This window comes from Thalassophryne amazonica, chromosome 18 (genome assembly GCF_902500255.1).
Source record: "Thalassophryne amazonica chromosome 18, fThaAma1.1, whole genome shotgun sequence".
NCBI classification, from domain to species: domain Eukaryota; kingdom Metazoa; phylum Chordata; class Actinopteri; order Batrachoidiformes; family Batrachoididae; genus Thalassophryne; species Thalassophryne amazonica.
The window spans coordinates 27775912-27787336 of record NC_047120.1 but is presented as its reverse complement, the minus strand read 5'-3'; the positions used below and the strand labels follow the sequence as shown (position 1 = coordinate 27787336).

The 11425-nt window shown below is 46.7% G+C and overlaps 1 pseudogene; it reads left to right on the top strand.

The window, feature by feature from the left end:
• Nucleotides 1–2481: 2481 nt before the first annotated feature.
• The window catches only part of LOC117531359, a 33641-nt pseudogene continuing 24697 nt past the window's right edge, over nt 2482–11425 (top strand).

The window sequence follows — 11425 nt, the reverse complement described above, 5'->3', positions numbered from 1 at the left end:
GCTTGTCTTTGTGGTGTATTCAATTGAATATAGGTTGAAGAGGATTTGCAAATCATTGTATTCTGTTTTTATTTACATTTCACACAATGTCCCAACTTCATTGGAATTGGGGTTGTAAGTGTCTTTTCAATTGAAAAAAGTAAAGATTTGCATGTACACACTACCTGTAATGCAGAATATTGTTGTTAGATGACAGGGAGCTCAACTCGATGGGGACATGCGCATGTGCAGTTGCGCGGTAAAGAGAGGTAACTCAGTGTGATGGGTGAGGTGTGAAAGGCTGGGGTAGAGAGAGATGCGCGTGCATGCACATGCACAGTTAAGTTTTGAAGGTGCATTTTCAACATTCGTAACATTGTTGTCGCAAACACGGTTGCCATGGCTGTGACATCAACTTAGAATCCTCAGGTTGCTCCATTTTCTCATGAGTTTCCGAGTCAAAATTCCAGTCAGACTGAGTATTCATGGCATTTTCTCCCGAGCTTGAGTTGGAATCTCCGTCCTTTTTTTAATGCAGCATAGAGCTTTGAAGTGATGACATCACAGCCCCTTGAAAACTGATTGGCTGGCTCTACATGAATGGTTGCTAGGAGAAAAAAAAATTAATGCTTTCACAATAGCCTCATTAGCTTCCTACTTTTCTGAGGAAAATCACCATAAAGCTGATCATGGGGAAAGTTGTAAATACTTTTCAGGTGACTGTTAGTAATTCTGTGAGCCAGCATGAAAGAAAGAAGATATAGTTTTGTGGTGAGTGTTCTGTTCCTCCACTGTGGGTGCTGGAGGCCTCAGGCTATGCCTGTGCTGCTAAATGCTAAAAGCTAAATTATGCAGAGACAGACTAGACTAGAACTTCATGAATATCATTGGCCTGCTTCTGGTCGCAGCACTTCATCTCTTTTTCACAGTGTCATTAGTTCTTTATTTGTATTTTTGATCTATAATAAGCAAGTAGACTCATCAAAAGCAGCTGCTCTCTTATAGAAAACTGGCATCCATCCAATGCAGGAAGCTTTGTGAATAGTGGTGATATCCATAAGTAATCTAGACATGAAATAAGTTAATATTCTGTCACCAAACTGATGATTTATCCATTACCATATTTCCTCAATTAAAAGCTCAGGCATTTATTTATTTATTTTTTGTCAAACCGTGCTTAGACCTGGCGCCTAAATGAGGCAGCGATTATTAACAAAATGTTGTTTGCTGCCTGCAATGTAACATGGTGTTTCACACATATCCCCGGGTGTGGTGAATCAAACACTGTCGCATTAGATCAGATTGCTCTGCATGACTGCAAACCCTCTCTGTACCTTGACGTTCACTTGCTTTAATGACAGAGACTGCAAAGGCTGTGATTGGTCACTTTTCTGGTTTAATTCATTCATCTCCTGTCATATTTTAATAGTTTTTGTAGTGTGTCCTCCAATTCCATTTCGATCATGGATAAAATATGTTTGGCAGAAAAGTCCTCAAATATGACCACTTTACAACACGGAGTCAGAAGAAGACGCTCAAATGACCCACAATTCATGGAGGTTTGGCTTGGAGGTTGATGATTGTATCAAGAAGTGGAGCTTGTTGAGGGACAAATTGATCCAGAAAAAGCCACTGTTCTGGCAGAAAACTGCATTAAGCTGCGACGGAGAACTTTAAAAGCATCACGAGCACATCAACTTCATTGCATGGACACAGAGCTACGGAGCTGTGTAAGCATAAATCAGGCTTTAGGATTTTAAGGTACCACTCCACGGCAGACTTAGAAAAAAGACTGAAATGTAATCTTTTTAATGCACATAATGCCCGGTGCTTATTTGAAGTTTTGACCCACCCGGCCATTAATTGAGGCAGATCTCTATTCAAGATCAGGCTTTTAAGCAAGGAAATACGATATATATATATGTGTGGCCTTGCAACCTTGCAAAGCCAAAGTAATTTTGATTGCCTCTTTCAAGGAATTGGTTAAAGGTATAGCTGTGGGTACTTTGAAACTCTAATATTAGCTGGATCTATTTCAGAACACTTCAGGTTCGAACCTTGACATAAAAAAATCTGTTCTGCTTTTTATCAGAAACCTGTGACATCAAAGGTTTTTGCAGAGTGTTCTCAACTCTGACATGACACTCCAGCTGTGCCACTTAGTCGCCTATCATGTGGGGAACAGTCAGTGCGTTTTCCAGTTGCAGGCTGTTGAGACCTCAGGCCTTCATGGTTCTGTCTCCCCCTCATAAATCCAGTTGACTTCTTTTTCACTTTGGACACAGCTGAGCCATCATCTCCTCATGTGGCAGCCACATCTGCATAAATATTATTAGGAGTCTGCAGGAGTTTCTTGTGAAAGCAATGCCAATTTTGCTTTAAAAAAAATCCTCTTTCATTGCTCGTTTGCATTCGCTACCTGCTGAAACTGATGGAAAGGAAGGAAGTGCATCATGTCAGAAAAATCTCGAATTAACTAATTTTGGATCAATCGCCTCACATGCGGCGTTCATGCAGAGGTGTGATGGTGAAAACGTTCATTAAAAACACAGCGAGAGCAGTGTGGCGCGAACGATGCGTCACTAGATTAGTGGCTGAGAATCTGTTCCAGCCTCTTCCTCTGAGCTGCTGAGACTCCTCCAGAAGGACGCACTGCTCGCTTTCCCTCCGCCAAGCCTTCCACATGAGCCAGCCAAGCCTTCCCTCCTCACCAGGATGAAGAAAGAGAAGAAAACACGTGCTCTCCTCTTTCTTGTCTTGCTTCCTTTCAGCTTGGGTAGGTTCCACTTTCTTTGTTTGATCTTTTTTTCTGTGTGGTTGAGCGTCTTGCCAGTGTCCTGCCTTCCTATTATCTGGTTAATCCTCTCACACATACAGGACATGGTTGTCTTAGACTGCTCATCCTGCAGTTGCTTCACACTTACAAAGCTTAATTTTTTTTTTACAACTTGTTTTCCAATCTCTTTGACACCTGTTTTGGTCGCTGCCCTTTTCAGCAAGTGAGCGCAGCAGATTTCAGTTCATTGCAGGAACATTTCCCATTAAATTGGCTCAAATAATTTGCTGCATGTGTGTTTCTTTGTTTGTTTCCCTTCTAAAGTTCAATCAGACTATGCTCCATATTTTTATGACAATGGTCCCAGCAGCACTCACGGGAACATGGCTTTGTTCAGCATCTCTGAAGACACACCGGTTGGTGAGTTTAACAGAAAATGTCAGTGATGATTTTGTGTTGATGTGATGGAATGTGATGTTTACATGGGCATTGACACGTCCGCTAATTACCGCGATGCCCTTTTGGATTGTGACGTACACCTTGAGACTTACGGGAAACAAAATAATATGGATGATGGCTCATTATAAAATGTGGTGGTTCAAGTAAAAAAAAAAAAAAAAAAAAAAAGGTTACACAGCCAGGTCCATAAGTATTTGGACAACAACACAATTTTTCCCATGTAATATTGACTTTGTGAACAATGGAGTTGAAATGATCAATCAGCAGTGGAGACTTCTAACTAACTAATTAACTAACTAACTAACTAACTAACTAACTAACTAACTAACTAACTAACTAACTAACTAACTAACTAACTAACTATATATATATATATATATATGTGTGTGTGTGTGTGTGTGTGTGTATATTCATAATCTTTTGTGAATTGCAGCCATTTTTCTCCACATTCACTCCACTTTTGAAAGGGCATAAATAATTGCACAAAGTTTTTGAGAACTGCCTACGCCATACAGATTTACCATAGAGTGCCATACTGTTTGTATTTCTTCATAAATGATGTAAATAAAACTGGCAATAAAACTGATTATTACAGGTATTATACCCAAGGGGCTGATTACTTATGCAACCCATTACCTTGCCTTTATATTTTTAATTAATTTATATCAAGTTGTAGAGCTTTACTGTCAGTTTGAGTCTAAGGAAGATAATTTTAGAAATTTTTATACTGAGAAGCCAGATTTACTTTTTGTCTTTGAAATGCTATTTTGTCTTTGAAATGCTATAAAGAAATTAAAATGCATGAAATACCAAGGGGCTGAATACTTTTGCAAGCTACTGTATTCATTGACTTGGAAATCTAAGGGCCCTGTCCCACTGGGGAGAGGATTAATTGCGCATGAATTGAGTATGCAAATTGCGGGCGTTCGTTGTCGTCCGCAACAAAAATGGCCAAAAATGACAAATGTCCCAGTATGAATTATGGATATATTAATAATATATAGCGAATATATGATGAACAATCACGGTTATATAATGCATGTAGTGAGGAAACTGATCCGACACATTGAGATTATCACGGCAGTATTACGGGTGTATTATGAATGCATCACACACGTGTTGCGTGTGCACGGCATCTGTATTGCGGTCATAAAATAAGCGCACTCGGGCCGTCAGCATCACTATTCACACCAACAGTACAGGCTCTGGAGCAAGTACTGGACTTTGACAAGTTGATCACAGAGTTTGTTCATGTTGTCATGCGAGGGTTAACTGTTCATGAGTTTGGGGAGCGGGAGGGGGGACGCCACTTGGGTGAGATGGTGTTCTTTTGGTTTTTTTTTTGAGAATGTCACAGAAAACAGATTTCAGCGTGGCCTGTGGCTAAACAGCAACTCTTCCTTTTGTTGGTGTTAAATAAAAGTCCTGGAGGAGACCCGATTGCAGCAGCTATTACGTCTTTGTGGATCTACACAGCCGGACTGGCACTGACTGGCAGGTATGTCGCTTTCTGCCACATATAGTACTTTGGGTTTACGTGACGTGTTTGTTATGCATTCACAGATTGTCCCCAAATCAGCTGCAAAGCAGATGTAATAAAAACGCTTTACTCGTGGCCAGTTTGTATGCATTTGCTACAACATATTTTAGTTTGTGATGTGGACGTGTTAGGCACGATATATATCTGTTTTACACACTGTCCCGGTCCGCTGTCAAGCCGCAAATCCCCATGAGTTGCAGATATCAGTGGTTAACGGCAGATATACAGCGCATAGAGTGAGTATGTATTGTGTATGAATTGAGTATATATGGAGTATGTAAGGCGGATGTCATCCACATCCAGATTTTTGAGCTACTCAAAAATCCTGGCTGCGGACATGCGTGCCTCTGCGGATGATCACGGACGTGTTCAGATGACAGCCGACTCATACAGGCATGTTACACGGATATTGCGGATGTTTGGCGAATATGGGCCAATTCTGTGCGCAATCCATACGCAAATCCTCCTAAACACCAGTGGGACAGGGCCCTAAAGAAAGCTGTTTGCAAAAATTATGATTTTTTTTTTATTAAAACTGACCCTAATATTTTGTTTGTCCAATTACATGGGGTGTCTTAAATTGGCAAAATGGGGTATAAAAATGTCTTTTATTCATATTCAAAAATTACATTATAAGAACGTCTTGATTGCTTCATTTCAAATATTCAAATATTTCTGGACCTTACTGTATATACCTTCACCACCCCTGATTAGAATTGTTTCTCACTCTCGCAGGAACACAGATATATGTCCTTAATGGCACAGACCCAGAGAATGATCCCGTACGATATGGTCTGATATTTGAAAAGGGCTCCAAAGAATATTTTAAAGTGGATCCCAAGTCAGGGAACGTGACACTTGTGCTGGAGCTCGACAGAGAGGTGAGCCTGTTACACGGACTACTGTTTTGAAGAGTCTTGTCAAGCTGTTACCTCTGTTCCTCAAAGTGACAATATTTACAATACAGTATGTATATTTTTTGTAGAAACAAGATGAAATCACCGTGCTTGTTAGCATAACGGATGGTCGGAGTAAAGTGAGTTTAATTTATGTTTTTTTTTTTTTTTTATCATTTTATTGTCCTATCACATGAGTAATAGTAGAATGATTTGCAAAAGCAGTCATTAGAGCATGCATTTCTGCCCAATGTTATCATGTTCATTTTTTAGTTCCAGACTTATATATATATATATATATATATATATATATATATATATATATATATATATATATATATATATATATAGTGCTAAAAGCAGGAGGAGGTATGTTGGGTTGTTTGTTTGTTGTCCGGGGGTAGGGGGTGGTTATGGGAGTAGGTCTGTGGGTAATTTTTGATTGTTGGGTGGATACAATAAGTAATTTGTTAATGTCATCTTGGGATGTAACAAACTGTACTGGCCAAAAACTATAGTAACATTTTGCATGCTAAATCAATTAATCAAAAAGAGTATGAACAGAATAACTTATAATTGAAAATACTCATACTCAGTTGCATCTGTATAACAAACTAACCAACAAACAACACATAACCTCTATGGCAGAACTGAAATGACAGTTTCCACTGTGGGCCTTGGTATTCTGTTAATTCTGTTAATTCCTTGTGTTGGTGAAGTTAAATTGTTTTTTTTAATTATTTCTAATTTATTCCTTCTTTATTTCTTTCCAGGTTGTTGAGACAGTAAGAGTGTTCATCACCGACGTCAATGATGAGTCCCCTAAATTTCAAAATTTGCCTTTCACCATTGATGTCCCAGAGGTATATCAAAGGCATAGCTGTGGTCAGAAGTTTATATCCATCCTTTATTGACAAGAATGTCAGGGCAATATTGGGCAAGTTATTTGAACTTTTGTTATTCTGAGGCAGCATCACTGAACAATATTTAGCTTTAATAGTCTCTTTGGACATCTTGCTAGCATCCACGTTTTACAACCCCAGTTCCAATGAAGTTGGGACGTTGTGTGAAATGTAAATAAAAACAGAGTACAATGATTTGCAAATCCTCTTCAACCTATATTCAATTGAATACATCACAAAGACAAGATATTTAATGTTCAAACTGTTGGGAAAGTGTAAGTACACGGACCCACAACAGGGGGCGCAAATGAACGGACAATGGAATAGGTCAAATAACAACACTTTACTGTTGTGAATGTGCACAACAAATACAACAGATTACAGAAATGGACAAAAGTCAATTCACAAAGGTGTCGTGTGGGCAGGCTCGAAGATAGGAGACGCCTCTCCAAAGTAGAACCGGAACCACACGGTTTCCGCCGCCACAGGACCCCGGGAATACTGGAGCCGCCAAGTCCCGAACTCCCAGGTGGCCACTGCCTCCGCGTGTCGGACCTGGTACTGCTGGCGAGGAACAAAGAACAATTAAATGGGGGCGCGTTTGCACCCAGGAATCCAAACGGCAGGAAAGTTACCTCCACCTCTCGTTGGAAAAGTACTCCACAAAACCACGCACAGAATCCAAAAGGATACAATCCGTCAGCTGAGATACGTTACCTTTCAGGTAGAAATGATATCTCGGCAAAGAGGTGGAGACGTCGTCCTGCTGATATACTCCTGCCGATCAGATGATTGGTAACAGCTGTTGCAGGTGATGCGTGACAGCTGTCACCCTGGCTGCTCCTGTGAGGCGGCTGCGCCCTCTGGTGCCTGGAGCCCGCACTCCAGACAGGGCGCCCTCTGGTGGTGGGCGAGCAGTACCTCCTCTTCTGGCGGCCCACACAACAGGACCCCCCCCTCAACGCCCGACCAGGCTTGTCCGGGTGGCGGCGGTAGAAATCGGCCAGGAGGGCCGGGTCCAGGATGAAGCTCCTCTTCACCCAGGAGCGTTCTTCAGGCCCGTACCCCTCCCAGTCCACCAAATACTGGAAGCCCCGGCCCTTCCGACGGACATCCAAAAGGCGGCGTACAGTCCAAGCCGGCTCGCCATCGATGATCCGGGCAGGAGGCGGTGCCGGGCCCGGAGTACAGAGGGGTGAGGTGTGATGAGGTTTAATCCGGGACACGTGAAATACAGGATGGATCCGCAGTGAGGCCAGCAGCTGAAGCCTCACTGCGGCTGGACTGATGACCTTCAGGATCTTGAATGGGCCGATGTAACGGTCCTGTAACTTGGGGGAGTCCACTTTGAGGGGGATGTCTCTTGTGGATAACCACACCTCCTGCCCTGGCCGATACGCAGGGGCCGGGGTCCGCCGACGGTCTGCATGGGCCTTTGTCCTCATCCGGGCCCTCAGCAAGGCAGAACGGGCGGCAGGCCACACCTGACGGCACTTCCGTAGGTGGGCCTGGACCGAGGGCACACCGACCTCTCCCTCAACCACCGGAAACAAAGGAGGTTGGTACCCCAGACATACCTCGAAAGGGGAGAGGCCGGTGGCTGACGACACCTGGCTGTTATGGGCATACTCGATCCAGGCCAGATGGGTACTCCAGGCCGCCGGGTGCACGGCTGTCACGCAACGCAGGGCCTGCTCCATCTCCTGATTGGCCCGTTCTGCTTGCCCGTTGGTCTGGGGATGATACCCGGATGAGAGACTCACCGTGGCCCCCAGTTCCCGGCAGAAGCTCCTCCAGACGTGCGAGGAGAACTGGGGACCGCGATCGGAGACGATGTCTGTTGGGATCCCATGCAGCCGGACGACGTGGTGAACCAGGAGGTCCGCTGTCTCCTGGGCCGTCGGGAGCTTCGGGAGGGCCACGAAGTGGGCCGCCTTGGAGAATCGGTCCACTATCGTGAGGATGGTGGTGTTGCCCTGGGACGGCGGGAGACCCGTGACAAAATCCAGGCCGATGTGGGACCAGGGACGATGGGGCACGGGCAGCGGCTGGAGCAGACCCCAAGCCCTGCGATGGTCAGCCTTGCCCCTGGCGCAGGTGGTGCAGGCCTGGATATAATCCCGGATGTCGACCTCTAGGGACGCCCACCAGAAGCGCTGCCGGACAACTGCCACGGTTCTTCGCACCCCTGGATGACAGGAGAGCTTAGAGCCATGACAGAAGTCCAGGACTGCAGCCCTAGCTTCTGGTGGGACGTAAAGTCTGTTCTTTGGCCCAGTTCCGGGGTCCGGGCTTCGTGCCAGGGCCTCCCGGACGGTTCTCTCTACGTCCCAGGTGAGGGTGGCCACGATAGTGGACTCCGGGATGATGGGTTCCGGTGGATCCGACAACTCCGTTTTGACTTCATCTTCATGTACCCGGGACAAGGCATCCGATTTCTGGTTCTTGGTCCCGGGACGGTAGGTGATCCGGAAGTCAAAACGGCCGAAGAACAGTGACCAGCGGGCTTGCCTGGGGTTCAGCCGCTTGGCGGTCCTGATATACTCCAGGTTCCGGTGGTCAGTGAAAACCGTGAATGGCACGGACGTTCCCTCCAACAGATGTCTCCACTCTTCAAGAGCCTCTTTCACCGCAAGGAGTTCTCGATTGCCGACGTCATAATTCCGTTTGGCCGGGGTCAACCTGCGGGAAAAATAGGCACACGGGTGAAGGACCTTATCGGTCCTCCCGCTCTGGGAAAGCACAGCTCCTATCCCTGAGTCCGAGGCGTCCACTTCAACCACTAACTGGCGACTAGGATCGGGCTGCACCAGAACGGGTGCAGACGAGAAGCGCCATTTCAACTCCTTGAACGCGGCATCGCAACGATCCGACCAGGTGAAGGGGACTTTTGGTGAGGTCAGGGCTGTCAGGGGGCTAACTACCTGACTGTAGCCCTTAATGAACCTCCTGTAGAAATTTGCAAAGCCGAGGAACTGTTGCAGCTTCCTACGGCTAGTGGGTTGGGGCCAGTCTTTCACCGCCGCAACCTTGGCCGGATCAGGAGCGACGGAGTTGGGGGAGATGATAAACCCCAGGAAGGACAAAGATGTGCAGTGGAACTCACACTTCTCGCCCTTCACAAACAGCCGGTTCTCCAACAACCGCTGCAGGACCTGACGTACATGCCGGACATGAGTCTCAGGATCCGGAGAAAAGATGAGTATATCGTCTAGATATACGAAGACGAATCGGTGCAGGAAATCCCGCAAGACATCATTAACCAAAGCTTGGAACGTCGCGGGGGCGTTTGTGAGGCCGAACGGCATGACCAGGTACTCAAAGTGACCTAAGGGGGTGTTAAATGCCGTCTTCCATTCGTCTCCCTTCCGGATCGAACCAGGTGATACGCATTTCTAAGATCCAGCTTAGTAAAGATTTTGGCTCCATGCAGGGGGGTGAACACGGAATCTAATAATGGCAACGGGTATAGGTTGCGAACCGTAATCTCATTCAGCCCCCTGTAGTCAATACATGGACGAAGTCCGCCATCTTTCTTGCCCACAAAAAAGAAACCTGCCCCCATCGGGGAGGTGGAGTTCCGGATCAGCCCGGCAGCTAATGAGTCCCGGATGTAGGTCTCCATTGATTCGCGCTCAGGTCGTGAGAGGTTGTACAGCCTGCTGGACGGGAACTCAGCGCCTGGAACCAAATCAATGGCACAATCGTACGGACGGTGCGGGGGAAGGGTGAGTGCCAGATCCTTGCTGAAGACGTCAGCAAGATCGTGGTACTCAACCGGCACTGCCGTCAGATTGGGAGGGACTTTGACCTCCTCCTTAGCCTGGGAACCGGGAGGAACCGAGGATCCTAAACACACCCGATGGCAGGTTTCGCTCCACTGAACCACCACCACAGACGGCCAATCGATCCGGGGATTGTGCTTTAACATCCATGGGATGCCCAAAATCACGCGGGAGGTAGAAGGAGTTACAAAAAACTCAATCTCCTCCCGCTGGTTTCCAGACACCACCAGAGTTACTGGTTGTGTCTTGTGTGTGAGTAAAGGGAGGAGGGTGCCATCTAGTGCCCGCACCTGCAATGGCGAAGGAAGCGCCACCAGAGGGAGCCCTACCTCCTTTGCCCATCCGCTGTCTAGCAGATTCCCTTCTGACCCCGTGTCCACCAGTGCTCGGGCTTGAAGGGTTAAATCCCCGCTCAGGATTGTGACTGGGAGTCGTGTGGCAATTTGTGTGTGTCTCACTTGAATGTCTTGACCCCCCCTTAGCCCAGTCTCTAAGGGCGAGTGTTGACGTTTTGGCTGTTTGGGGCAGTCTCTCTGTGTGTGCTCTGTTGAGCTGCAGAGAAAACACTCTCCACGGATCAACCTCCCCATTTTGGCCCTGTGCGTCTCCCTAACAACGTCAACAGGGGGAGCTGTTGCCCCACAAAGCGCTGCGGCTGTGGAGCGTGGGGAGGGCGGCCCCTTTTCGAACCCGGAAGGGAGAGGGGCGGCTCGTATCCGGTCACGTCCTTCGCCTCGCTCCCGACGGCGTTCCTCTAACAGATTGTCTAATCGTATAACGAGATCAACAAGCCCGTCCAAATCCCGCGGTTCGTCCTTAGCCACCAGGTGCTCCTTCAGAACTAACGACAGTCCGTTTACGAAGGCGGCGCGGAGGGCAGCGTTATTCCAGCCGGACCTCGCAGCCGCGATGCGGAAGTCGACTGCATAAGCAGCTGCGCTCCGGCGCCCCTGTCTCATTGACAGCAGCACGGTTGAAGCGGTCTCTCCTCTATTTGGGTGATCGAACACTGTTCTGAACTCCCTCACAAACCCATCATATATCAGAAGGAGCCGCGAATTTTGCTCCCAGAGCGCTGTAGCCTAAGC